A 26,504-nucleotide genomic window follows, 5' to 3' on the forward strand; every position below is an offset into this window, starting at 1 on the left:
TTCGTGCCAAAAATATTATTTCCGCATCGAACGCCAATGCAGATGTGCCATTTCACGCATACAAATTGGGCCAGGAACGTGTTCCACAGCTATACATTTGGAAGAAAAATTCCAAACAAATTAATGCACGGCTTCGGTTGTTTAGACAACTATAACATATGTATTGGTTTTAGTTTATATGACAGATTGGGCAGATTTGATGTAGTTCGCGTGCCCGTGTGACCCCACGTGGGAGAAGCGCACTCAACGCGTTGAAAACGTCGTTTGAACGATAGACGGGTAACATCTTTAAGCCTTCTGAAACGTAGGTGCTTGATGCGGTAGCGTTGACTCAGTAAGTCGGTCTCGATATAGTTCAGTTTCCCTTTTATATCTCCTTTTGTACTGTTTACGTCTCCGACAGCACAGCTAAGCTTTTACTCTGTTTATATGTTAATTATAGCCGAGAAAAGTTATGTTTATCCTCGCCTTCCGGCGTTTGGCCGACATAAATCTCAGCGACGTGTAAACAATTTGTATTTTTCAAAACCTGAGTTTTTATTGATGATTTTTCACAATTATTCTTTTTTTTTAACAAAACTCTTGCCTTTTTTTAATATTGCATATCACAAGATAGTGCTAGCTAGTGGTAGTACCTTACTTACCTAATGCTTATCTTGACATTCTACAAGTAAACACTACTTACCTGGTGTGTATTTTATTTTATACACGTAATAATAGGACGGTGCCGGTGACACAACGGCCCTATTTACCTATCAGCGCTATCGCCATTGCTCAATCGTTGCACAGTTGTCGTTTGTACATTGACATGCCTAACCTAAACAGTATTTACATAAAAGTTCATTTCAACTCGCGTGCCCTATCGAGTTGACGATATAAAAAGAGTTTTGTGGAATTATCATGTCGTCGCGTGCCCTCGTTTCGGCTATCAGTGTCAATTTGTCCAAGTGAAGTTTCAATTAGTGTGAGTAAGTTGCCTACGAGTTTATATATGGACCCCTCGTGGAGCGACGATGAACTCGGTTGGCTTTTGTTTGGTATGTTCACTCTACATTTTTGATAGCGGTAAAGTAGGGGAGACTGAGGTGAGTTAAAACTGAGGTAGGTTGAAACTACGTCAATTTTGAGACATCTATGACTGTTACCGAGCTGGAAAAACGTTGTTTTGCTGCGTTCCACCGACCACTCGTCTCCCAATACGTGTCCTTGCCTCAAGAGTCTCAAGACGATTATAATTACCACAAAATTGACGTTGTTTCAGCTCACCTCGGTCTCCCCTAACTTAAGTATATTATAAATTTACTAGTGTTGGTGAAACTTGAGCCTTTATATTTATCGTATTATTTCTCTGTCTTCAGGATAATATGTAATTGGTTACGTATTAGGCTATTACTATTTTACTACACGTAAAAGTTTTTTTTTTAGTTATTATAGTACACGTTTGTGTGAAGTTATCATGTTTATATTACATTATATTGTACAATATAAATAAAATAGGTATATTTGCAAATAATAATGTTTTTAATTGCCATTCACTTTAAGGATATTTAAGTTTCGGTATGTCGCGTAAAAGAGTGTGTAAGTTGCAATTTTTACTGAAATATTCGATCATCTGTCATTCATCTATAATATTTAGTTTCCAAATATGTATAAATCATCCGTGATTTTCGTAATAGGCTAAATGACTATAATAAAAACTTTTTATTAATGGTATCAGCGGATGTTTGTTTTTAAGTTAAAATGTTTTGCCGTTTTTGCACTGCGAAAACTAAAACCCCTTACATATATCTTGGGACGCCTTAAGATCCGTGTACTATGCGCATTTCCACTCATTAATATCTTACGGGACAATAATATGGGGAAACTCGACAGATGCAAGACGAATTTTAGTTATTCAAAAACGCGCACTACGTATCCTGGCCGGAGTGAATGCTAGACACTCGTGTAGGGATCAGAGGGCCTACCGCGAACCACATTCGACGTGTTGCCTCCCTATCACACTTACGCACGAATTTACAAGTGCGACAGAGAGGCAACACGTCGAACGTGGTTCGCGGTAGGCCCTCTGTTTGTAGAACATCGTATTATGATGCACTTTGCCTTATATATTTTCGAAATCATTATGTTCGTTAGAAACAATATATCCGATTTCAAACGCGTTCATGTTGAGGGTATAAATGTCCGTCCAACGGGACGGCTGAGAACTGTTCCCCGTCATATGGCCTTAGCTCAAAAAAACCCTCGTGTGATAGGATCTACATATTATGACCGACTTCCAGCCGATGAACTGTGTGATCTGTGTGATCAGACATTCAAACGCCGATTGAGAGATTTTTTGTTGGATAGACCGTTGTATTCTGTTATCGAATTTATGAACAGTGTATAGATTTTGACGAGCCTCTACAGGAGAAACTACCTTGACATTATTTTTAAAATCCTAGTATCCTGTAATTATTTAATTTTTGAATTGATATTTTATTGATTATGTTTTTGTATATCTGTTTTGACGATCATAATATGAATTCTTGTAGATTGACATGCCTGCAATTTATAATGTAACCTGTATTATGAAATAAATCAATCTAAACACATTGCTTATTATTACATTATTTTTGGTATAAGACTGTTAGTTGGCTAAATAAAAAATATAATCACAAAAAGACGGACTCTGCTCACAAAACGCTCCTACCAAAATAACAAGGGATGGTGAAGTCATGATTACTGAGAAGCGTTTTGAAGTATGAATAAAAAATTTTTGGCAAAAATTTCAATTTTGGTACAAGCCTTTATCGCTGACTATACTTTTATTTCCACAGGTAACTAATAGTCACCGAAACAATTCTAACAACCCCAAAAACTATTTTGCGTTGTTTTATCATCGAGTTCCCATAGCCACCTCCTGTTTCCATCATCAGATCTATTGCATGCATAATATTACATTGTCATCCGATTCACATAATATGTAAAATTTTTACATATTATGTTAAATTTGTATGCAAAATTTCAGCTGAATTGGAAATCGGGAAATGTGTAAAATTTAGCTATTATTTTTACTTTCTAAAGTATGTAGTACTTATAAGTTGCTTATTTAATTATATTACATTTTAGGAGAGGCCGGAAAACCGCTCAAAGATGGACGAGTGAGTTTGAGCTCAAATAATAGGAGTCCATCTTTAGCGTTTCCGGCCGAGGCATTACATAGTGCTTTTCACGACTACTGTGAGGAAATAAGAAATCATTTGCATAACTATAAGTACTTTAATAGAAATTAACATTTATATTGGCGCGAGGACAATTGTTGAAAAAAAGCGATGTATTTTTGGCAGGAATATTTAAGTATATTTTCTTCACTAAAAGAACTCTTTTAGTGAAGAAATTCTTTTATAGGGTAGATACATGTTTCTTGTATTTTTTTTGCCAAATACAATTTACACTATCTAATTCAGTAAGTATTTTCCGATCCCGCCTTTTTTTACTTTTTTATCACTTTTAAGAGACGTTTTTCTGTTGTTTGCTTTAAACCGATTCTAAACTTAGAAAACCACATACAGCTACAAAAGTAAAAACGCCTTCAGCGTGAACTGAATGGTTTTGACGTTACTTTTTTTTTAAACAAATAATTGGATCTATAAATAACCTAATTTTATTTTTGAAGGAAAATGTTGCTACAGCTATTGCCTACTTTCTAGCTTGGTTTTAGACCATCTATTGCCACATTTCCGATTAGTGGCGTGAAAACATACATAGTTACTTATTGTCTCGTGTATTGACCGTTAAAACATATTTAAATTTTTCTATTTCATAGGAAATGAAATACATGCCATTCTGAAACATAGCCTGTGCTTTGTCCTTCCTTCGAATTCGAGTTTCAGGCACCCGTCGCGACTACAAATTTAATTGTTTACTTACTTATTCTGATTATACTAGGTGATGATATTTTTATTAATCAAATGCAGTTTTTTATACAGATTCTGCTGAAATGACTTTGATTTGTATTGTATGAATAAATCATAAAAATCGGGATAAATGTACCTTACTCTTTATAGTATAAGTACATAACATGTACATACGGTAATCATATCAGTACGGTGACAGATGACTTCCCAATACAATTTTGCAAGATTTTGCGTTTTAAGGCTTTAAATTGTATGGAGATGACATCTGTCTCCGTACCCAAGCTGTTTGAAAAATATATACTTTAGATATCCATTATATCTGATCCAGGCTTTTGCTTACTAAAAGTAAACTCGATGATAAGGCTGAAGGCCCGGCTTGATAACGTACTTACTTATCTTGCGACTCAAGTTTTTTCTGCGAACCCACTCGACGGGCCCGTACTTTTATGGCATCGTCGGTGCACAAAACCGCGTGGTACCTATATTAAGGGTTGATGTCCATAGCTTTCAATAAATTAATAATGAATAAATGTTTTCATAACTGTTCTGGGTCTACGAACTACGTGTATATTTTACATAGATAGTCATACTAGTGTAAAAAGTAAATGCTAATTTGTAACATAATGACTTAATAATGCATGACTAGTTTTGTAGCAGCGTCAGCCCTAAGTTGAAGCGTTGGGTCTCGATGGTTGGTAAACAGTCGCAACAAGCCCGCGAAGCGCGCCGAACGTCCGCGCTCGGTTGCCACCACGGTTCGGTGTGCTCGTTTGCCCGTCTCGCCTCGGGTGCTGCGCTCCGTTGTTCCTCGCTACGCGTTTACAATACACAGGAACTCCGCGTGACACGTTCAGGAACATTATATGTGGTGGCATTGGGTCTGTTTATGTCTTTATTCGTGTCAATTACAATACACTGTGGTACATAACATATCATTATTATGGTATGATCTATAGATATTCGGCTTAAGAAGTCGATATTTAGTCGAAAAGTGTTATTGCCTGGATTACTGGATTGTAAATCATTGTTGCACATTACAACGAACATCCATTGACCATGTCAATAATGTTCAAATTATCGGTTTGAATTGTGTAGTATCCGTGACTAATTTACTGTATCTCGAACGTCTCGAGTTTACCTTACTGAGCACGTTTGTAAACAAGTTTACGTAAGTTATATAATCTGATCAATTACGTTCCGAACTTTCAAATGTCAAAGACGTCGCGAGACTGGCCAGATGAGTTTGGCGGGTCACCGAAATGTCAAATTTGTTTTGAATGTGGCAGTAGCCTCAGGGAGCGATGTAGTGTAATAATCAATCACCCAGCAAATCGATTGACTCCGTTGGCCTTAGCATCGTATCATACGCTAGGATGCTGGGCTGTGTAGGAGAATACTATATTTAGACACTTCCACACCGATCGTCACCCTTTGCAATGGCATTCAACGTTCAACTTATAACAGGCTTATGAAAAATCCATATCCTCCACCTTCAATATGACATGCAGGAAGGAAAAGCAAATGTATATGCAGGTAATGATGTCGGAAGGAAAAACAAATAGAGATGTTTTATGCGGCGTATTTAGCAAATAATAGACCAGCGGTTGAACAAAAATGGGTTTCGATAATATTAAAGTTTTTTCTTTTTTGATATGTCATTGGGAGTATGTTAAATAATACTTTGGTAAAAAGTTAGAAATTTTAAAGTTGAGCTTTCGGTTATATTTAAATATTTTAATTTTTGCTAATAACTAAGTAAATATAGAATTAAAGTTACAGAAAACTTTAGCATATCGAATAACACTTCAATTTATGTACAATTTTCAGTTTTTAGAAATCTGGAACAGCTGCTTTCTGGTAAACGTAAAAACACGAGTTATTTTGTAAATATAGAATTAGAGTTGCTGATATTGCAAAATTACGATATTATCGATCAACTTAGTATTCTAGTAAAAAGTTAGACATGTAGACAATGTGCTTGTCTAGATATTGATTTCAGGTTAAGCAGTATAGCTAATATTGAATTAAAGTTTGTAGAGTTAATAATAATCGATCATCAACAATGATCTCAGTTACTAAACAAAAATTTAGAAATATAAAATCACGGCGACACTCATTACTGATATGTATGCATTCCTTGCTTATATAAATACGTTACGTTTCAAACGCGCGGCAAGTTTGCGCGCGCCGCGCGCTGTGGCAGGAGGCAGCGAACAACGGTAGTGGGGAGCGGGGTGCCCTTGACTGCGTCTACGGTCCATCAAAGAAATTCCTAAAGCGTGTTTTAAATTAATAGCAATAGAAATTTTTTATTTTGTTGTTACTATAATAGGTATTGCCCGCGGTTTCGTTCACGTAGAATTCGTTATCGCGTTACATGAATATTATTTATTTATTTAAACTATTGCACAAACAAAAAAAAACACAAATGGCGGACTTAATGCCAAAAGGCATTCTCTACCAGTCAACCATTGGGTCAAATAGAGACAAAAATAACACATTCCCATACAGATGACCACCCTTCCTTGTACCATTTTAAAAGCCAGTTGCAGCTTTTCTTTCCCGATTTTTTTCAGATGTTTGGACTTGGTATTTTCCTCGCGATAGTTATTTGTTTTAAGGGGAATGTTGTTGTTAACCGCTAATGCTAATATTGATAACCGATAGTTATATAGAGATACGTTATAAGGTATGTGCACCCTCATGTTATTTATTTCTGATAAGAAATAAATGTAAGACAAAATTCACAGTGATACATTTCAAGTAGGTTGCCTTGTAAGATTGCGTACGGATAGTTTTTTTGTTTGTTATTTCATCGTATGATATATCAAATGAAAGCTTATTTGAAAGTTGCCGTATTAAAAAAGTTGGTCCAGTTAATGGTCGCCTAGATTAACCGATTTTTATATAAAATGTAGGCAACCATGGACTGGACCAACTTGTTAAAAAGGCAACCTAGTACAGTTAGTAATATAGTACCTGGGCGACCGAGCTTTGCTCGGTTATAACTAGGTATTTATTGTAATTTGGTGGTGATAATGTACATAAACTTAAAAAGTAAAATGTGAACTGACAATTATTATTATTTACAATCGATTTTAACCTTACAGCACTTGTCACAGAGTAACGCCATCTATTGTCGATTTCTCTTATTACATAGGTCATTTTTTTTACTAAATTAAACTTGTGTAAAACAATAAAAATTAAAAAATTATATATAAACTTGAACATATAAAAAAAAAACAAAAGTTAGTCACCGGGCGAGATTCGAACCCGTAACACTCGTTTAGGAGTCCGCGTCTTAACCCGCTGGACCAGACGGACAGTGGCCGGCAACACGAAATTAGTGACCATATTCTGCGTCGAAAGAAAAACGCATGAAAACTCGAAAACACGCGTTTTCCCAAACATAAGACTTATCTAGATAGATTGTATACCCCCAAAAACCCCTATATACCAAATTTCAGCGAAATCGTTAGAGCCGTTTCCGAGATCACAGAAATATATATACAGGGTGTCCCAAAAAGGACACGCCATAGCGACACTGGAGGTAGACCAGCCTGAGAGGGTTCCAACCAACCTAACATGACCCTAGTAAAAGTTGCACCGTTTTCAAGTTATTTGCAATTTAACGTTTTTCGTGAATTTTGACCGTTTTCAGCATTGTTAGGCTCAGTGTGCACTTATAAAGCCCTTAAAATAAGTTTTTTTTATGTGTACGGCACCATGAATAGTTAATTAGGATAATAAAAGAGATATTTCATCGATAACTTACGTGAAATGTAAAAAAACAAGGGCTTGATCTAAAGTTTTATTCGCAGCGAAACATCAATTTCAACTTTGACCACCTGCCGTGAAAAAAAACTACTTAAAAGGTAACAAAAAAATAACGCTATAATATTAAGCATTTTATGCAGATTCTAAAATGGTATAAAACATGCACATTTCTGCCATAAAATAATGAGTTATTATCATCTTTCGAATGCCTCATAAAGCTAAGTTGGCCTAGGGAATCTGCAATCCTTTTTGGATGTGTTTCGAGCTGCCTCCAATTACGCGTACCTAATTCATCTTGGATTCTTATTGGCTTTGAGTGCAAGTTCTCAAATGGTTAAGAGAGTGAGACAACATGAAATGCACTCGCTCTATCTCGCTCTTTTTATCTCAACTTTGTCACACGGTCAACTGCTACCTGGGATTATCCTACGGATTATCTCTTTAAAAACAGAAGGAGGAGGGATAGCCACTAGTCATCCTTATCTCTAGTAAGTATTTAGGAATCCTAATCCTGATTAGTTCGTTACCGTGTGTTTCGTGCAATTGTTGTGTTATCTTTGCTGCTGTGTATTCGTGGTCCTAAACAAATCTAATTGGCTTTCATCTGGACTCTGATTTCTTTTTGACTTGGTATGTTTGTGGGACTGAAACGACAACTTGGCACCGCTCACGGACACTGATTATTGCTTTTTGGAACCTCTCCATCACAATGGCAGATCACAACTACACCGATCGTGAGTACAGTGACATGCACATGATCTATGGAGAAACTAGGCGTGTCTCTAACAGAGGAATTGTCTCATACAACGCCAGATCAGCTGCAAGATTGTACAATCAAAGGTATGCCAATCGGCATGCCACGAATCATGAAATCATTTTAAGAGTTGTGAATGCATATCGAAATGGCAGAAGGCCAGGACAGGCTTACGCTGAAGGAAGGCCCCGGACTATTGACGACGACGTGGTTTTAAATATGGTACAAAGAGAGTCAGAAATTTCTCTAAGAAATATTGAACGTCGTATCGGCGTAAATAAATCCTCAGCGCAGAGAACTTTAAAACGTCATAAATATCATGCGTATCATATTCAACGCCTGCAAACACTTCTTCCGACGGATTACGCACCCCGCGTTGAATTTTGCCGACAAATGCTTCAAAAACTGGAAGAAAATGAAAACTTTTTTAATGAAGTGATGTGGAGCGACGAATCCACGTGTAGAAGAGATGGGTATCTCAATCTCCACAATATTCATAGCTGGCAAATTGAAAACCCACACGAAGGGAGAGAAGACCGGTCCCAACATCAATTTAAAATTAATTTGTGGACGGGAATATTTAATGGCCAAATAATAGGACCGGTCGAGTTGCCAGCTATTTTAAATGGGAGAAATTACTTGCAGTTCTTGCAAAACGATCTGCCAGTTTTACTTGAAGACACACCGCTCGCACTGAGACAGAGGATGTGGTACCAGCAAGATGGCTGCCCAGCACATTTCGCTCGCGATGTTCGCGACCATCTCTCGCAGACATTCCCAAGAAGATGGATCGGCCGATTAGGACCAGTATTATGGCCACCGCGTTCGCCGGACCTAAATCCATTGGATTTTTTTTATTGGGGATGCTTAAAAGACAAGGTCTACTCCGAGCCAATAAGGTCCCAAGACGAACTACGGCGACGTGTATTTCAGGCAGCACGAGACATATCCGAAATTAACTTAAGGAAATTAACAAGAAATTTCAGAAGACGCTGCCAAGCGTGCATACGAGTCGGTGGCAAACAATTTGAGCACCTGTTGTAAAAAATAAATAAATCAATGAAACTTCAATCTGTATTACATTTTTTTCGAACCTTTCTTACTTCATGATATCCTTACTTAGTAGCAATGATATCATAACAGCTTACGCATTCTGGAATGCTTATTAGATATGGATGACACAATTGTACAAACAAAAGCTTACACTTCTGTCTTCAAAGAGATAAGCCCTACGATAATCCCAGGTAGCAGTTGACCGTGTGACAAAGTTGAGATAAAAAGAGCGAGATAGAGCGAGTGCATCTCATGTTGTCTCACTCTTTTAACCATTTGAGAACTTGCACTCAAAGCCAATAAGAATCCAAGATGAATTACGCGTCATTGGATTGCAGATTCCCTAGTCCAACTTAGCTTTATGAGGCATTCGAAAGATGATAATAACTCATTATTTTATGGCAGAAATGTGCATGTTTTATACCATTTTAGAATCTGCATAAAATGCTTAATATTATAGCGTTATTTTTTTGTTACCTTTTAAGTAGTTTTTTTTCACGGCAGGTGGTCAAAGTTGAAATTGATGTTTCGCTGCGAATAAAACTTTAGATCAAGCCCTTGTTTTTTTACATTTCACGTAGGTTATCGATGAAATATCTCTTTTATTATCCTAATTAACTATTCATGGTGCCGTACACATAAAAAAAACTTATTTTAAGGGCTTTATAAGTGCACACTGAGCCTAACAATGCTGAAAACGGTCAAAATTCACGAAAAACGTTAAATTGCCAATAACTTGAAAACGGTGCAACTTTTACTAGGGTCATGTTAGGTTGGTTGGAACCCTCTCAGGCTGGTCTACCTCCAGTGTCGCTATGGCGTGTCCTTTTTGGGACAGCCTGTATATATATATACAGGATGATTCATGAGACGTGAGCAGGACTAAGCCTACACAATCAGTAAATGTTAATGAACCGTTCATCATCATATTTAAGTAAAACAATCTCGCTTTATTTCTGTTATTTAACTTTTTGGGAAGGACAAATTTGATAATCTACAATCATGGACACCCTACAACACTTAATTAACAAAGATAAAACCTCTTTAACCGTTATGACAGCAGTTTGATTATGAAGAAAACAAAATGTCACACTTGAGTGAGATACGATTTTTCAAAAGTAACCAGACTCCGATGACATTCAATTTGTCACTTGTTATGGATAAAACAAATAGGGTGACCATACATGGCGTAAATAAATTATAACATTTTTTTTGAACAGTAAAAAATAAAATAACGTTAATCTCACAAATACTGGTACGAAACAGTTGCTTATAACTTACTGAATGCTCAAGCTTGATCCTGCTCACGTCTCCTGAATCACCCTGTATATATATATATACAAGAATTGCTCGTTTAAAGGTATAAGATAAAAAAACTTTTCTTTTGATATATCATGTGACGTTTTCGTTTACTCAGTAAAAGCACAGTGTAATAACCGGCCAAGAGCATGTCGGGCCACGCTCAGTGTAGGGTTCCGTAGTTACTCTTCCGTCACAATAAGCTAAACTGGAGCTTAAAGTATAGTAAATTGTTAACCAAGGGATGAAACGGTACCTTTCACCCGAGTTAAACAAATAGGCAAATTTGCATAATCAGTACCTAATTAAATTAAGTCTTTTTACTATGAAAGGAAAACTTTTTGCGATAACTCAAAAACAGCTAAACTGATCATACCTGCTATAGTTTTCATTTAATGTCTTTCTTAAGCTCTACTTCCAGGATTTTTTTCATATTTTTTGGACCTATGGTTCAAAAGTTAGAGGGGGGGGGACACATTTTTTTTTTCTTTCGGAGCGATTATCTCCGAATATATTCACTTTATCAAAAAATGTTTCTTGAAAACCCCTATTAGTTTTAAAAGACCTTTCCAACGATACCCCACACTCTAGGGTTAAAACGAAAAAATAAATTCACCCCCACTTTACGTGTAGGGGAGGTACCCTAAAAAAAATTAAATTTTTAGATTTTATTGTACGACTTTGGCGGCTTTATTGATTTATATATCCATGCCAAATTTCAGCTTTCTAGCACTAACGACCACGGAGCAAAGCCTCGGACAGACAGACAGACAGACAGACAGACAGACAGACGGACATGGCGAAACTATAAGGGTTCCGTTTTATGCCATTTGGCTACGGAACCCTAAAAAGTAACAGTGGGCCGACGCCTTTGATGTTTGCGTAAATGCCGACACCGCTCAAGGTCTCCGTACCTACCTAGGGTTATCACAGACTTACACAACTGCCCAAAAGAGGATGGAAATGTTTTTAGTTTTCATGTTGTATGATGTATGTGTACTAATTTTACAAATGACGTCCATTTTGGAAATAAAGATGGCGGACGTCACTTTTTTGAAAAAGTCGTCATGGGTGTTGTTTTCTGGGTTTTTAGGGGTGTGGATTTCAAAAATGGCATCTATTTTGAAAATAAATATGGCGGACGCTACTTTTTGAAATGGGTGTCGATGTGTGTAGCCGTGATATCAACCACCTTTAATTCTAAAATGGTCTCTATTTTTGAAATCTGCACCAACAAGAACCGCCAAAATTGACGTCATTTTTGTAATTGGAACCCCGAGGAACCTCGGAGATGACACCCATATCGATTTTTAAGAAAAATTAATGTCCGCCATCTTGGATTTCAAAATAGACGTCATTTTCGTAATCGGAATCCTGAGGAACCTCGGATATGACACCCATATCGACTTTTAAGAAAAAATAATTTCCGCCATCTTGGATTTCAAAATGAACGTCATTTTCGTAATCGGATCCCCGAGGAACCTCGGAGATGACACCCATATCGATTTTTAAGAAAAATTAATGTCCGCCATCTCGGATTTCAAAATGAATGTCATTTTCGTAATTGGAACCCCGAGGAACCTCGGAGATGACACCCATATCGATTTTTAAGAAAAATTAATGTCCGCCATCTTGGATTTCAAAATAGACGTCATTTTCGTAATCGGAATCCCGAGGAACCTCGGATATGACACCCATATCGACTTAAGAAAAAATAATTTCCGCCATCTTGGATTTCAAAATGAACGTCATTTTCGTAATCGGATCCCCGAGGAACCTCGGAGATGACACCCATATCGATTTTTAAGAAAAAATAATGTTCGCCATCTTGGATTGCAAAATGGACGTCATTTTCGTAATCGGAACCTCGAAGAACCTCGGAGATGACACCCATACCGATTTTTAAGAAAAATGAATGTCCGCCATCTTGGGTTCCATAATGGATGTCATTTTTGTAATCGGCACCCTAAGGACTTTCAAAAATAATGAAAACATCAAATACTACATGATACATATACAAACAGAAGCAAGAAACAATTTCTTGCTTTTTAAAGTCTTAAACTACTCATAATTTCTTAAAATAAGTTATAAAACATGTCCGCCATTTTGAATTTGAAAATTGATATCATAATTATGATATATTTTTGTTTACACTGAGACAAATAATTAGCACATGTCGTATGAAATATTTTAATTGTGTGTTTTTTTTTATTTATTTTTATACTACGTCGGTGGCAAACAAGCATACGGCCTGCCTGATGGTAAGCAGTATCCGTAGCCTATGTACGCCTGCAACTCCAGAGGAGTTACATGCGCGTTGCCGACCCTAACACCCTCCCACCCCTCGTTGAGCTCTGGCAACCTTACTCACCGGCAGGAACACAACACTATGAGTAGGGTCTAGTGTTATTTGGCTGCGATTTTCTGTAAGGTGGAGGTACTTCCCCAGTTGGGTTCTGCTCTAGATCTGGAATGACATCCGCTGTGCTGTGCTCTACCACACAGAGCCAGATGACATTTACAATGCCCATACCTCTCTTATAATGCCTGTGCTAAAAATGTGATTGCGAACTACCTGCAATAACTATACAGTACCTGGGCGACCGAGCTTTGCTCGGTTATAACTAACTATTTATTGTAATATGGTGGTGTATAGGTGATAATCTTAACTACATTCTTTTACTAAATTAAACTTGTCTAAAACAATAAAAATTAAAAAATTATATATAAAATTGAACATATAAAAAAAAAAAAGTTAGTCACCAGGCGAGATTCGAACCCGTAACACTCGTTTAGCAGTCCGCGTCTTAACCCGCTGGACCAGACGGACAGTGGCCGGCAAAACGAAATTAGCGACCATATTCTGCGTCGAAAGAAAAACGCATGAAAACTTGAAAACACGCGTTTTCCCAAACATAAGACTAATCTAGATCGATTGTTTACCCCCAAAAACCCCCATATACCAAATTTCAGCAAAATCGTTAGAGCCGTTTCCGAGATCCCGGAAATATATATATACAAGAATTGCTCGTTTAAAGGTATAAGATAATTAGGCATTAAAACACTCGTGTGATCTTTTTAAGAAACTCACTTCGTTCGTTTCCTAAGCCCACACTCGTGTATTTTAATGCCTTTTATTATGTAGCAGTAACATAAACTACTAATATATGTTGAAAGTAAGTACAGGCGGCTAACACAATGGTAACAAAAGACAAAAGTTTTGAAAATGTAATTTTCATCATCGTCACTTGGCTGTACATTTGAGGGCCTATCGCTTACCACGTTCGACGTGTTACCTCTCTGTCGCACTTGTAAATTCGTACGTAAGTATGACAGGGAGGCAACACGTCGAACGTGGTTCGCGGTAAGCCCTCTGATGCCACCTCCATTAGTCTTTTGTACGCCGGTATAGCCTTCGACTCAATGTATAATCTACACTTTTTATGGAAACGTAGTTCCTCCTTCAAGTAGAAATATTTTTCCTTTCCCATCACCAAGAAAGATTATTTGCTCGCAGTTATTAACTGCTCAATTCCTCGTTTTTTCTCTGTTACTAAGTCAGTACAGTACAGTACACATATCAAACATTTTTCACTCATTTTGAAGTCATAATAACTTTTATTCTATAATTAAATTCATGTAATGTCCGCATCTAATTTATGTGCACGATAAACAAACAAATGAATGATTTGAAAGAAAAGACAAACAGCGCTTGCGAAGCTGAGCGGGGGGCGCGGGCGGGGCGAGGTATCTATCGCTCACCAGGTCGGCTACGATAGGCTCCCGCGCGCCGAGCCGACATGTTGACGGACCAGCGCGGCGTGGTTATGAATTTCGCGCCTTTTTAAGTTGATTTTACTATTACAATGTAAGCTACACACAGATATTTCTACCTTTCCATAAAATGGCTGCATATATTATTTTATAGTAATAGACTTATCTCTACGGACTTTAATTCAATATTAGATCTTACAGGACAAAAAACGCATATTAATTGTAAAGCACATATCCTATTCTTCTAATTTTTTGCCTTGCCTATTAACTTAAGAATTTAGATATGATATTGTGGATTTTTCAAACTTTAATTCAATATTGACAAAATAATAAGCTAATTTGAGTTTGACAAAGTAGCACGTTGATTTTTTTTCTAAAAATTTGATAGCATAAAGCCTCATATATATTATAAAAGACGATGCTTAAATTTTGTACTTTAATTCAATATTCAAAATTCATCAATAAAAATACATAAATACCTTATTTATATCTAACGCTCGTTCTAAATTTTCTTCATATATTACAAATATGCTTAAAAATATGTCCCATACCAGATAAACATCACTTTTCACTCTTTAGAATTATCGAAACTTATAGGGCAAAAATCCGGTCCCACTATTGGTCTATAACCTGCCTTAATTGTTTTAAAAATAATTTTGTAGTTATTCCAGTTTAAGTCGGAGCAAGAAACGCTTGATGTTTTCACAAATTTCAAGACATTCCTATCACAAAACCTTTTACAAACTCAGACGTGACCATCGCTTCTCGGTTCAATTGTCATTAATAAAAACACTTTTGATACGCTCGAACGACAATAAATAATATTCCATACATTTTAACAACAAATTTTCTGTAGATTGTCAAGGCTTACGGATTACAATAAATTCTGTTTAAACTTCACGTTATCTTTAAAGTTTGTTTATGGGCCAGTATAAATAAAATCGTACATTAAAAGTATTCCGACGTTATTATTATTAAGTAAAGTTCAGAAGCATCTGTCGCGCCGGGTGGCTGAAATCACGCGTGTGCATGTCGTGCACATCATGCGTCGTCGGGCCCGCATCCCGCTACCTGCTTCGCCCACCATTGTTGCCCCTCTCTATCGTTACAATACAACCTGCTAGGACAGTATTGTTCTAACCAAAAACCCCACGCTTTATATTCAAGTGCGTCATCAGGGCACTTGATCCTCTTGAACATTGGAATGTTGAACTTTAGGGTTAAGAATCCCAAATTACTTCGACAACGTCCATTATAATTATGAATTTTTGACATGATCTTGAGGGCTTGCATTATATTACAAACAACTCGGGAATATAGATGCCTTAGAATGCAGGTAAACGATCATAATAGGGCGGTCGTTCCTACTACTTCTTTGTCACTCTGGGCACGTTCCTCGCCTATCGTCACCGTGCTTCACTGATTGTATGCGCAAAGAATTTGATACTGGCCGTTCAACAAACGTTGGAATTTTAATCGCCGTTACACCAAAAATATCGTTTTACACAAGAAAGATTTGCGAAACGGTCGGCTGTGTAAATGTGTAAAGATATTGATTTCCTAGTAAAATAAAAAATTAAAATAAGCGTGTACTGTGTTCCTTGTATATGGAAGTTTTAAGTGGCGGCTCCTCATTTTAGTTTCTGGTAGACGGTGTAATAAATCGCATTAGTGAGCCCCGGTGACAGATAAGAGTGTGGTTATCGTCAGCGGCCCGAATTCCCCGCGTCGCCGATAACTGCCGTGAGAATACTCGTAGGGATAATCTGGGACTCGAAACAAGTGAACGTTTAGACATAAAACAGGAGTTTGCCTTAGTAAATTTATATGTAGTGTTCAGTGAGGCAAGATTTCGGTTTTGTAAAAAAGTTGCTTTTCCTGTTGTAACGAGATCGAAGGAGTAATTTAATACATTAAGTATAGTTAGTGGTTCACAGTTGACGCGATGTCATCGAGTTTCATCAATGTGTTGGTCTTATTTGTGCTCTACGTGTAAGGCTAATGGTAAGCTGAGATCGGGTGCAAGCGTAAGTGTGATCGCTTATCTCGGGCTATATCATATAAACGTCCAGTCTTAGTGTATGTTGTTCGTATATCACACATGGAACTTAAGTAATTGAGCTACTTAGCTACATAGCTGAACAAAGTATGGCGTTAAACTAGGGAGCGTGCGAGAATGTACTTAAAGTAATTAATTACTTTAGTGGATTACTTTTTGCAGTAAATTACCTATACATATCAGTAAAACCTGTAGGTTCGCTTCTCATTTTAAAGGGTAATGTAATATTGATTCTAATTCTTGCGCTTTTTACACTACCTTTTAATAACAACGCTGGTTAATCGCTTACTAATTTGAAATTTACCTCCGATATTGTGTCCGAGAAGTAGTGCTATTTTCAAAGTTTATTTTACCGAAATTGTGATTTCAAGTGCAAGTAACCCTGTAGTTTTAGGTAAATCTTCCTTTATCAAACCGATAGGTACTAGTACAATACGGATGCCGCGGTCATTGGCCGCTCTCTTCCGGTGTCCTACCTGTGCGTGGACCGGATATCGGCTTGCAATCATGTGCTACACACAGTTGGGCTATTTCAGAATCATACATTGCGCTGAAGTTTTATGTTCATTGCGTAATTCTAAAAACTCTCCGGTTCAGGATAAATATTAAATGCGCTGATTGGCTATGGATGTACTAGTACATACATACCTATATAGATTAAATCTATGTAAAACCTGACAAGATCCTATTTGGCCTTCATCATGTTGCGGATTTTCAATAGTAGGACCTAATTTATAGTACTCTGTGACAGCAGAAGTTGAGAGTCGTCGAATTTTAAACGATTTTATCTCAATAATGCCAAAAAAGGTTCCAAAAAAGGCAAGAAAAAATTTTGCGTAACATTCTAATATATAATGTTTTGAAATTATTTATTGACATGACCGGTACTGAAATTTTATTCGGTTTATACATGACTAGTTGCTTAGTTACTATAGCATATACATTTAATAATTTAATATCTTGTCTGTGTATGATAAGGATGAACGAATGTTTTGTCACCATTTTGCATTTGTTTCGAAAAAAAAATCTGCTGTATACACAACCGACTTTTAAACGAATGATTTTTGGCAAAGATTTCGTGAGAATTTACTTGTCTTTAAATCTAGATAGTTTTAAATTGCGATTATTCTCTTTTGATGAACATATAATTATTTAAAATACAATAATCAACCTCTAAAGACCTCTAAAAACATACCTGACTAGCGAGTAAATGTGTTTGCAATGTTTTTATTTTTTGCCATAAATTACTATTGAAGTGTCTTTTTATAAAGTTTTTAGAGTTCCGTACCCAAAGGGTAAAACAGGACCCTATTACTAAGACTCCGCTCTCCGTCCGTATGTCTGGTCTGTCTGGCCGTCTGTCACCAGGCTGTATCTCATGAACCGTGATAGCTAGACAGTTGAAGTTTTCACAGAGGATATATTTCTGTTGTCGCTATAACAACAAATACTAAAAAGCACGGAACCCTCGGTGGGCAAGTCCGACTCGCACTTGTCCGGATTTTTTTCCATAATAAAGATAATGTGGCTGTGCTTTGAAGAATTGTTTGACATGATGCCAACGGCCACTTTCTATCACCGCACCGCTCGCCGTCGGCAGGGTGTTCATCCTCATACCCTAGAGCCTAAATGGTCGCGCAGTGTGCGGTTTAAGAGGAATTTCCTCCCGCGGACGCTCCGGCTGTGGAATGAGCTCCCTGCCGAGGTTTTCCCGAGGGTATACAGTATGGGGTTCTTCAAAAAAGGAGTGTACAGGTTTTTAAAGGGTTGCCAACAATGCCAACGCGCATGTAACACCTCTGGAGTTGCAGGCGTCCATATGCTACGGTGACTGCTTACCATCAGGCGGGCCGTATGCTTGTTTGCCACCGACGTAGTATAAAAAAAATAAAGTTGTTAAATATGTATCCCATGTTATAACCAAGTGTGAACAGTACTGAAAAGTTTCAAATATATTCATAGTAGGTAGGTGCGGTGGGCATCGAATGAACTTAGTTTGAAAGTCACCCATTGTATAATTCCGACAGACCGAGAACTACGTATGAGTAGTAGCAATATTTGAGCATGACGCTGTTGTCAAATGTTACCCTTTATTTACGTAGGTCTCTATTCAGGTTATGTTAAGTTTGAAGTTTGGGTCCGAAATAACAGAAACTTGTTCAGATTGAAAACGGATCGTTTTATTGCGTGTCTAATGGCTTTTTGACCTTATTCAAAGGGCACCTAATCTGTATTAAGCAAGTCTGAAACACTACGCCTAGTGGTCGTGCAGTAGGGTTTACTAATTCGGCATTTTGCTGTTAGAGATAGTCACGAATTCAATCTCCATGAGCTCTGCGATAGAGTTAATGTCGGTATGGGACAAGTTAAATGGCGAAATGGTGATTGATATCATTTATACTGAATTACTGGCTGATCCGAGTTGAATGGCCGTCGCTCTTGCTTAAGGATATTAGTTGTTATTACTCGAATTATAAGACTAAACTTCTTCACTTCAGAGGACACGAATAGGGCTATAGATAAGTTCAATACCTACGTTTATAGAAACATGGAAAGTGCTAGTAAGAGAAGTAAGGGAGTCACTTTATTCATGAACGCACTGTCACTACCATGCATGTTCGCTTAGCTAGATGGAAGTGCAATTTACCCTCATCATTTATTGTATTATATATCGCATTATAGGCACGGTATAAAATGTAGATCTAGAAAATCTACAAATGATATGCTTTAAACTCAAGACAAATATAACTCAATTTCTTATGTTACCTATATTAAATTTCATTCTACTGAACTTATTACGCTTACGCTTGAAGACTAAGTAGTATTAAAAGGAGAAATTCGAAATAAAGGTGTTTCCATACTGAGTGTAATGATTCATATGTGCTTTGGCGTCCGTCCAAACAGCAGTTTATAGCGGTCGATGTTTACAAAGCTGCCGCGCGTCACTGGTAGGTATATGCTACCACTGTGGAGCGAGGCTCAGTTGCTCCTGACTATGGCCACATCCATAAGTACATAATATACAATAATATTGTATAAGTAGATACAAAATACCGGTCATAAAATCGCAAGTTTTGACATATCAGTTATAAAGATCGCTGTGTTTACTTCATGATGCAAATAGAGAAGGGGTAGATAGAACATTGAGGTATAACACATGTAAGTATACTACATAGACGTCAATCAGACGGACAAACTTATTTTCGTATTGTCTCCACACGTTATGTGCATCCTAGCACCAGAAGGTCAGAATCTTTGATAGACTTTACGCTTAACGCACACACAGGGCAAGTGCGTGCAGGCGCGTGACCAAGCGGTCACGGGTCGCGTCGGCGCAGTGTGAATGCTTGGCGACGGGTCCTACGTAGTCTGTATTAAGGTCAATTTTAGTTGTAATAAAATACAACATAAATGAAACGCGCGCACGCTCGATCGCTGCTTGTTGTTGTTGACAAACGTACGTATCACAAAAAAATATACCGCCTGCCGGCACGACCGGCGCCCGCGGCCTGTGTGACGCTGTTCATATAAAACTAGCTAAAGAGACGCGCCGCGGGCCATCTTGGTCACGTAAACCGCCCGCACCTGCCCGTGTGTGTGCGTCAAGCTTTAACTCCAGCCTTGTTTTATGGACATACCATAAAGGTATTATGTATATAACATATGTTTTTTTTATACCAGCGTTGATAGAAAACGTCAATCGAAACTTGAATGTATTGTAATAATCACGTGACGTTTCGTACCATCCGATACATTTTTGCTTTTCTTCCCGCCCAGGACTACCAGGTTGTCGCGATTTTTACTTGCAGGGCCAAGTGAACAATAATGCATCGATGTGCTCTACATGGGCCCCGTGCTCTGATTTGTTGCTTTTATCGCTCTCCTTTTACCGCAGTACAAATCTCGTACCGTGAATGAAATCGACAATTCTACTCTCCTTCCACATGCTTTCACTTTTTTGTATAATAATTTATTAATTAATGACATTTAAATAGTTAATGACGTATTAGCATTTTATGTGTGATCGCGACCCTTGTCATAGCAAAATATTGCAAAGCGGCCTTCTAGCCAAAGTATATTAAGTTCACTTTGTTCTGTACTCAAATTAAACACTAAACCTTCATGCAATGAATTTCACTGAATTTTATTGCTTATTAGCATTTTGTTTATTAAGTAATACTTTATATTCTTTCCAAATACTTATGTTTGCGAGTTTCGCAAGTAACAAAGAAGCCTCACATGGTGCATTGGTTTAATACGGCTATGTGTGTCAGTGTGCAGTAGGATGCACTTAATGCACCGTCGCGGAGCCGACGTGCTTAATCTCGTCCGAGTTGCAAGTGTAATTTCCATGCGGACAGAAAGGCGAAATATTCGTGTTACGTCCTTGTTTTCAATTCTTGCAACGACATAGTGGGCACAACATGATATGCGCCCCACATTTTCTAATCCAATAGCAACGTGGGCTATTTATACGCTAGATCTGAATCTCAACGGTTATTTAGGTAAACAATTGCGGCGTCTATCGATTTTTGTTTGGATCATAAGTTTAGCTTAAGAAGCAAAGGGGACGGCCGTGTCTCCATACAAACCGTAGTCCTCTTTTTCCTCTCCGGATATCAACATTATAAATAAATATGTTTACACAATTTGATGTGTATTAAGCACAGCTTCCCCCTTCGTTTGATTTTTTGTGTATTATAAAAGTTAGAAGCGGAAACCAATTTCCATACAAATTGATAAAATGCTTCTAACTTATATATATTTTTTTAATACCACGACGGTGGCAAACAAGCATACGGCCCGCCTGATGGTAAGCAGTCACCGTAGCATATGGACGCCTGCAACACCAGAGGTATTACATGCGCGTTGCCGACCCTTTAAAAACCTGTACTCTTTTTTTTATTTATAATAATTAAATATAAGAAAAAAAATCAAACGAAGTGACATAACCATGGTCAACGTATATAAAAAGTGTCATAATAATTTCAAAGAGAAAAATGGGGACTACGTTTGTATGGCGGCTTCGGGGCGGTCGTCCACTTTCCTCCTAACTGGGTATTGTAAATTGTAAGCATTGATGCATATCGTTTATCAGGAGCAGATTGCTTGTTAGGCGAGAAGTGCGAGGGAGGGATAACTTCGTCGACGGGCCATCAGTCTCGTTATAATGGCTGTAGAACCCGAGTACATTATGCACTTATTCGCTGATGTGTGCGCATTCGCAGTTCGCACAACGCACGCACAACGCCAGCATTCTACTGGCACACTTCTCTAACGAAAGTTTGTTACTTACGTATTCCACTTTTGCGTATTCCTCGCCATTAGCCGATCGAATGATCCACTGTACTATTGAACTGATTAATTTGGCTATTAAAACGTGCGTCACAATAGAAATTACATTATAATTATGTAAGCCTTGCATTACTCTGTCCGTGGCAGTTAATGGTAATCTAGAGATATGTATACGGGCATTTTGTAAATCGTCTGTGCGTATGTAACATGTCTGTAATTGTAATCGAGAGTGAGTGTTATTTTAAAACTGGATTATCACGTACGAGCGTAGCTTATTTTCAGCGGTTCTAAGGAACCGCTGAAAATAAGCGTTAATAATAAGCGTTAATTAAGATTAACCTGAACCTAACTTGTAATTCGTCGGGAAAAATGTTGTACAACGGAAATCCATGATTTATTTTGTACCTACATCTTATGAATAATTTCATTGAATGATGTTTGATAGGCAATCGCCGTTTAAGCCGTTGGCACTGGCAGTCAAGGTCGTTAGATGAATCATCCATATGGCTGCGTCGGCGTGCCATTGACGATCTCGGTTTCCTTTCTTCTGTATACAATTTTGTAAATAATCATTGTTGCCCGTCACTAATCATTACTTTCTCAATAAATAGAAAATGCAATGCAGTGAGAGATTTGATTGCATCAGGAGATTGTATCTTTTTAATTGAAATGAGAATAAGTTTTTGCCAAATTAATTGAATAGTAATGAGAAATTGAGGATGTATAAACTTGGAAATCCATATTTTACTAATTAGTTGATTTGTTACACATTTCAGTGAAATCGATTATGTTGATACAACTTACCTATGTTTACCTTCAGTCGGCATTGATGTACATTAAATGAAAGCATTATATATACAATATCGGGTGATGTTAATTCCACAAGAATTTGATCAGACAAATTCTGGAGTGTCTTATGTAAAACTTCAAACTAATCGTACCGGAACATGTTATATACACGTAATAAGCGTAAATGTTATATCTTGTAAACCAAGTGATTGCATCGAAGTTCTGTTTAGAATAGATCTTTTGACCGCCCACAGGCATCTAAGTTGGTCTCCTACGCAGTGTTTGATAAAGTGTAGGTACTGCCGGTAATAACGAAGCTCACTTTGCCATATTAGTGTTACAACGTTAGACTGTGTTCCTATTTAGACAGATAAGTAATTTGTAAAACATGAACATTAACGTTGTTTAATTTATTATGTTTTTATTGCAAGTTCGAACATTAGCTTTCTACAATAACCGATTTTTTATCGCATAAGATAAATTATTTATGTTGTTTTTTTTTTTTTAATTAAGTAAGACAATGACAAAAGTATAATTTTCAGACTTTTTAAATTAAGTCTCACATGCTACGTTTTTATACATGGAGTATTAACTTGTAACTACCAACTTGTACATTTCCCCGAACACGTTTTTGCTCATAAAGTGTTCTTGCTACTGTCGCAATAAGTCTCATCCCGTTCCCATCATAAGATCTCGTTTTTCTACGTTCTCGTAGCTATGTACCTACGCATCCGTTACTGCACTTGGCATGCAATGATGCCCCACGCTCAAGGCCGACTTCTTACTGTTTCCAGTCGTCGTAGTTTTACTACATAAGTATATCGATGTACTCGATGTTAGTCACCTTATCATCGCTATGATACAATATTTTACATGAGCATATTTGTAAATATTTTCAGGTCTATACTAAATAGAAGGTACTAATTTCTCTTGTACTACCAAAATCATTTTCAGTATCCTTGACTTAGTGAGGGAGGGGAGAAGTTATACTCGTATATCTAAAATTAAGATTATTAGACCGTACTGAACAACCTAATCGATTGGAATAATTCACAACCTTATACACGGTACCTATTGGTCGATTATTATTATTTATTTTAGTCAAAGTATCAAAATATGATTGATTGGCGGTCACAATAAGAGGCTCGAGCTAGTCACCGACAGAGGGGTGATGTTTTTTTACATCATAATCATAGAACGGCGTAAATCTATCCTTAAACACCCAGCCGGCATTCCATCGTGTATCTCTGTTTGCCGCGGCTTAAAATAATTACACAAGTGTTGCTGCGGACGCTACCCTCGCTACCCAGGATCTACCTGATAGGCAGACGAATGAACCTTTGGTCTTATCTATGTTAAATGGTAAACAACCATATTTTTAAATATTTCAGATTCTAGACTCTCTTTTACAACGTCCAAGGTACCGACTTGGAAGTTGACTAGGTTAACTATGTCCAGCAACATACATTGAAGCTTTCAGCCGTTCACGAACTTCAATACCGAGTTATTACTTTGGAGTACCAATTCCTTCTTTTGAACAATACCTACAGTCAATTGTTATTAACAATTGCTATTGTACCTAATTCAGTCGCTGACTTAAATGATTAAGTTGATCATCTAATTGATTACGAAGTGGTCTGAAACCGAAGTGACTTTCACTTATATAATATTATTAACGGTTATTTAATAATGCCACCACTTATTATTAGATGTTGGTATATCAATTAATAATATATATATTATAGGTAAATATTGTAAATAATCTTAACCCACTTAGAAAGCGGAATGGTGTAATTGGCTGTGATTTGGTTATTTAGTTAAATATTATTAGGTATTCATATTCATAATTGAATTAGTACCACAGCTTCAATATTGTTGGAGTTCCACGGCCCACATACAACCATGATAATTATTGGAGTACGCTCGTATTCCAAACTGAATAGTAAATAAACGAACATGGAGAGCGAGCGCGCACGTAGTCTAGTGTAGCTGGCGTCTCGCTTGGTCTCAGTGCGCCCGCGCCTGTGAATCGAGACAGACACGCGCCTGTCTGCGCGACACGAAAGTGGAGACGTCTCTGAAGGGACCCAGCATGAGAGTCCGACTTTCGCAACGGATATGACACGGGCCCAGTAGGGCGAGAGTACCGTCAGTGCGCGAGTGTTGTCTGTTCTGTTTATGACGTTTGCCTCTATTTTGGTGCGTCTAATTCTGTGTCGATGGTATTGTGGATGTTTCGTTAGTGTAGTTAATTACCTGTTTAGCGTGAGCGGTAAGGCGTCATCACTGTGCGAGCCATACTTGAGGTCACCATGAGAGGTGGAACTAACTAAATTTAATTACTATCGTTCATTCGTGCACTGCAATCGTTGTCTGTCTATTATTCTGTATGTCTGAAGACTTCAATAATAAAGGCTATTTACATTTACATTTACATACATTATTTAAACAGGAAAACCGCAATAAAACATGTGTTACAAAGATGTGTGTTAATGTAAATGTTATTTCTCTAAGGAATTTATAGAATAAAAAAAAAAAACGTACTTTTTTTACCTAAATCGTACCTTTTTTGACGTACGAACGTACATTAAGCTGGAAGCGCTCTGGCAACACTGATAAAACGTGACATCAAGTTAACGAATAATAATTGTTTTTGTCGATACTGAACTACAATTTTGAAAACTACATAATACTTATGGGGGGAGTCCGGGAGACTTGACCAGGTGGGAAAAGTGAACCGATTTATTAAAAAAGTGTCTCAATCAAATGATTTATTTTACCAGCACTCCAATATCACCTAACGATATCTATCGTGACATGACAAATGCATACTAAGTCAAGTCTCCCAGGCTCCCCCTAAGCCATTAAATTATAGAAAAATCTTATCTCTTCTCTATAATAAAAAAAGATTAAAAATTATAATTGTAATCTGTAAATTGGACTACCTAGTTAATAACCTGGTATTGTGTTAACTTATATAATATTTGTCGTTGCATTACATTGGAATTGTGTGTTGTCGATAAAGTTCTGTGGATGACTTACTAAAATTTTGTAACTCAATATTATTTTTCGCACGATAAAATACTTAATTATCATTAAATAAATAAAACACCTTACTATTATGGAATTTAGAGTAGATTATAATTTTTGACTTTAAATATCGTCGCACTTTATCGGTTAGGTAACATTGTGCATTTAGATTATCGAATTGACCAATAAGTCCGTTTGACTACACTAAGTGTACGGGTTCAGTACTTATTCAGTAACATCATCTTTCCATTTAAGTTGGTAGTGTACTGCATGAGCCATGGAATGAGATTAATTTCGCCAAGCAAGTACCTCGCTCTACTTGTCCCAGTGGCCATATCCGTCGCAAATCGACCGTTTCCTTCGGCGTCTTCGCCTGGGCCCGGCTATTATAAACATGATTTATACCTGCCACGTCATTAGTTACGATGTCAGCGTTTGTCGCAGGCGGATGCGTTTTATTTGCTCGAACAACCTATTTACAGCCTTTCATATGAACTGAACAAAAGCGCGCTTCAAACTCAGCGCTCCGGTTGTCCGGCTGTTTCGAGATCGTTACTCCTATTAGATACAGTTCTTTTCGAGCGAAAGTTAGTCATAACGTTTATTTAGGGCCATTTGCTTTTATAATGTGTGGCTTACCTTCATATGCTGCCGTCGACAATCGACATATGTAAGTATAGCCATGCTATAAAAGCTTTCACTGGCATACATCGACTCAGCAGATGTTTACGTACGCCTAAACATTCTGCAATTTGCAGCAGAATGTCGCACGCGTGTT

The 26,504-nt window shown here is 37.4% G+C and overlaps 1 protein-coding gene across 8 annotated transcripts in view; it reads left to right on the plus strand.

The window, feature by feature from the left end:
- LOC133523710 (ras GTPase-activating protein raskol) overlaps positions 1–26,504 on the plus strand; it is a 230,302-nt gene that overhangs the window by 144,652 nt on the left and 59,146 nt on the right. Inside the window, exon 1 of one of the 8 annotated variants that reach the window (XM_061859444.1) lies at positions 4,611–4,774. The exons of the other annotated variants lie outside the window; for them this stretch is intronic. The gene's annotated coding sequence lies outside the window, so the exon portion shown is untranslated. Of the gene's footprint in view, positions 1–4,610; positions 4,775–26,504 lie in introns of those variants that run through there. 8 annotated transcript variants of the gene reach the window in all.

This window comes from Cydia pomonella, chromosome 1, assembly GCF_033807575.1.
Source record: "Cydia pomonella isolate Wapato2018A chromosome 1, ilCydPomo1, whole genome shotgun sequence".
In the NCBI taxonomy this organism is placed as follows: Eukaryota; Metazoa; Arthropoda; class Insecta; order Lepidoptera; family Tortricidae; genus Cydia; species Cydia pomonella.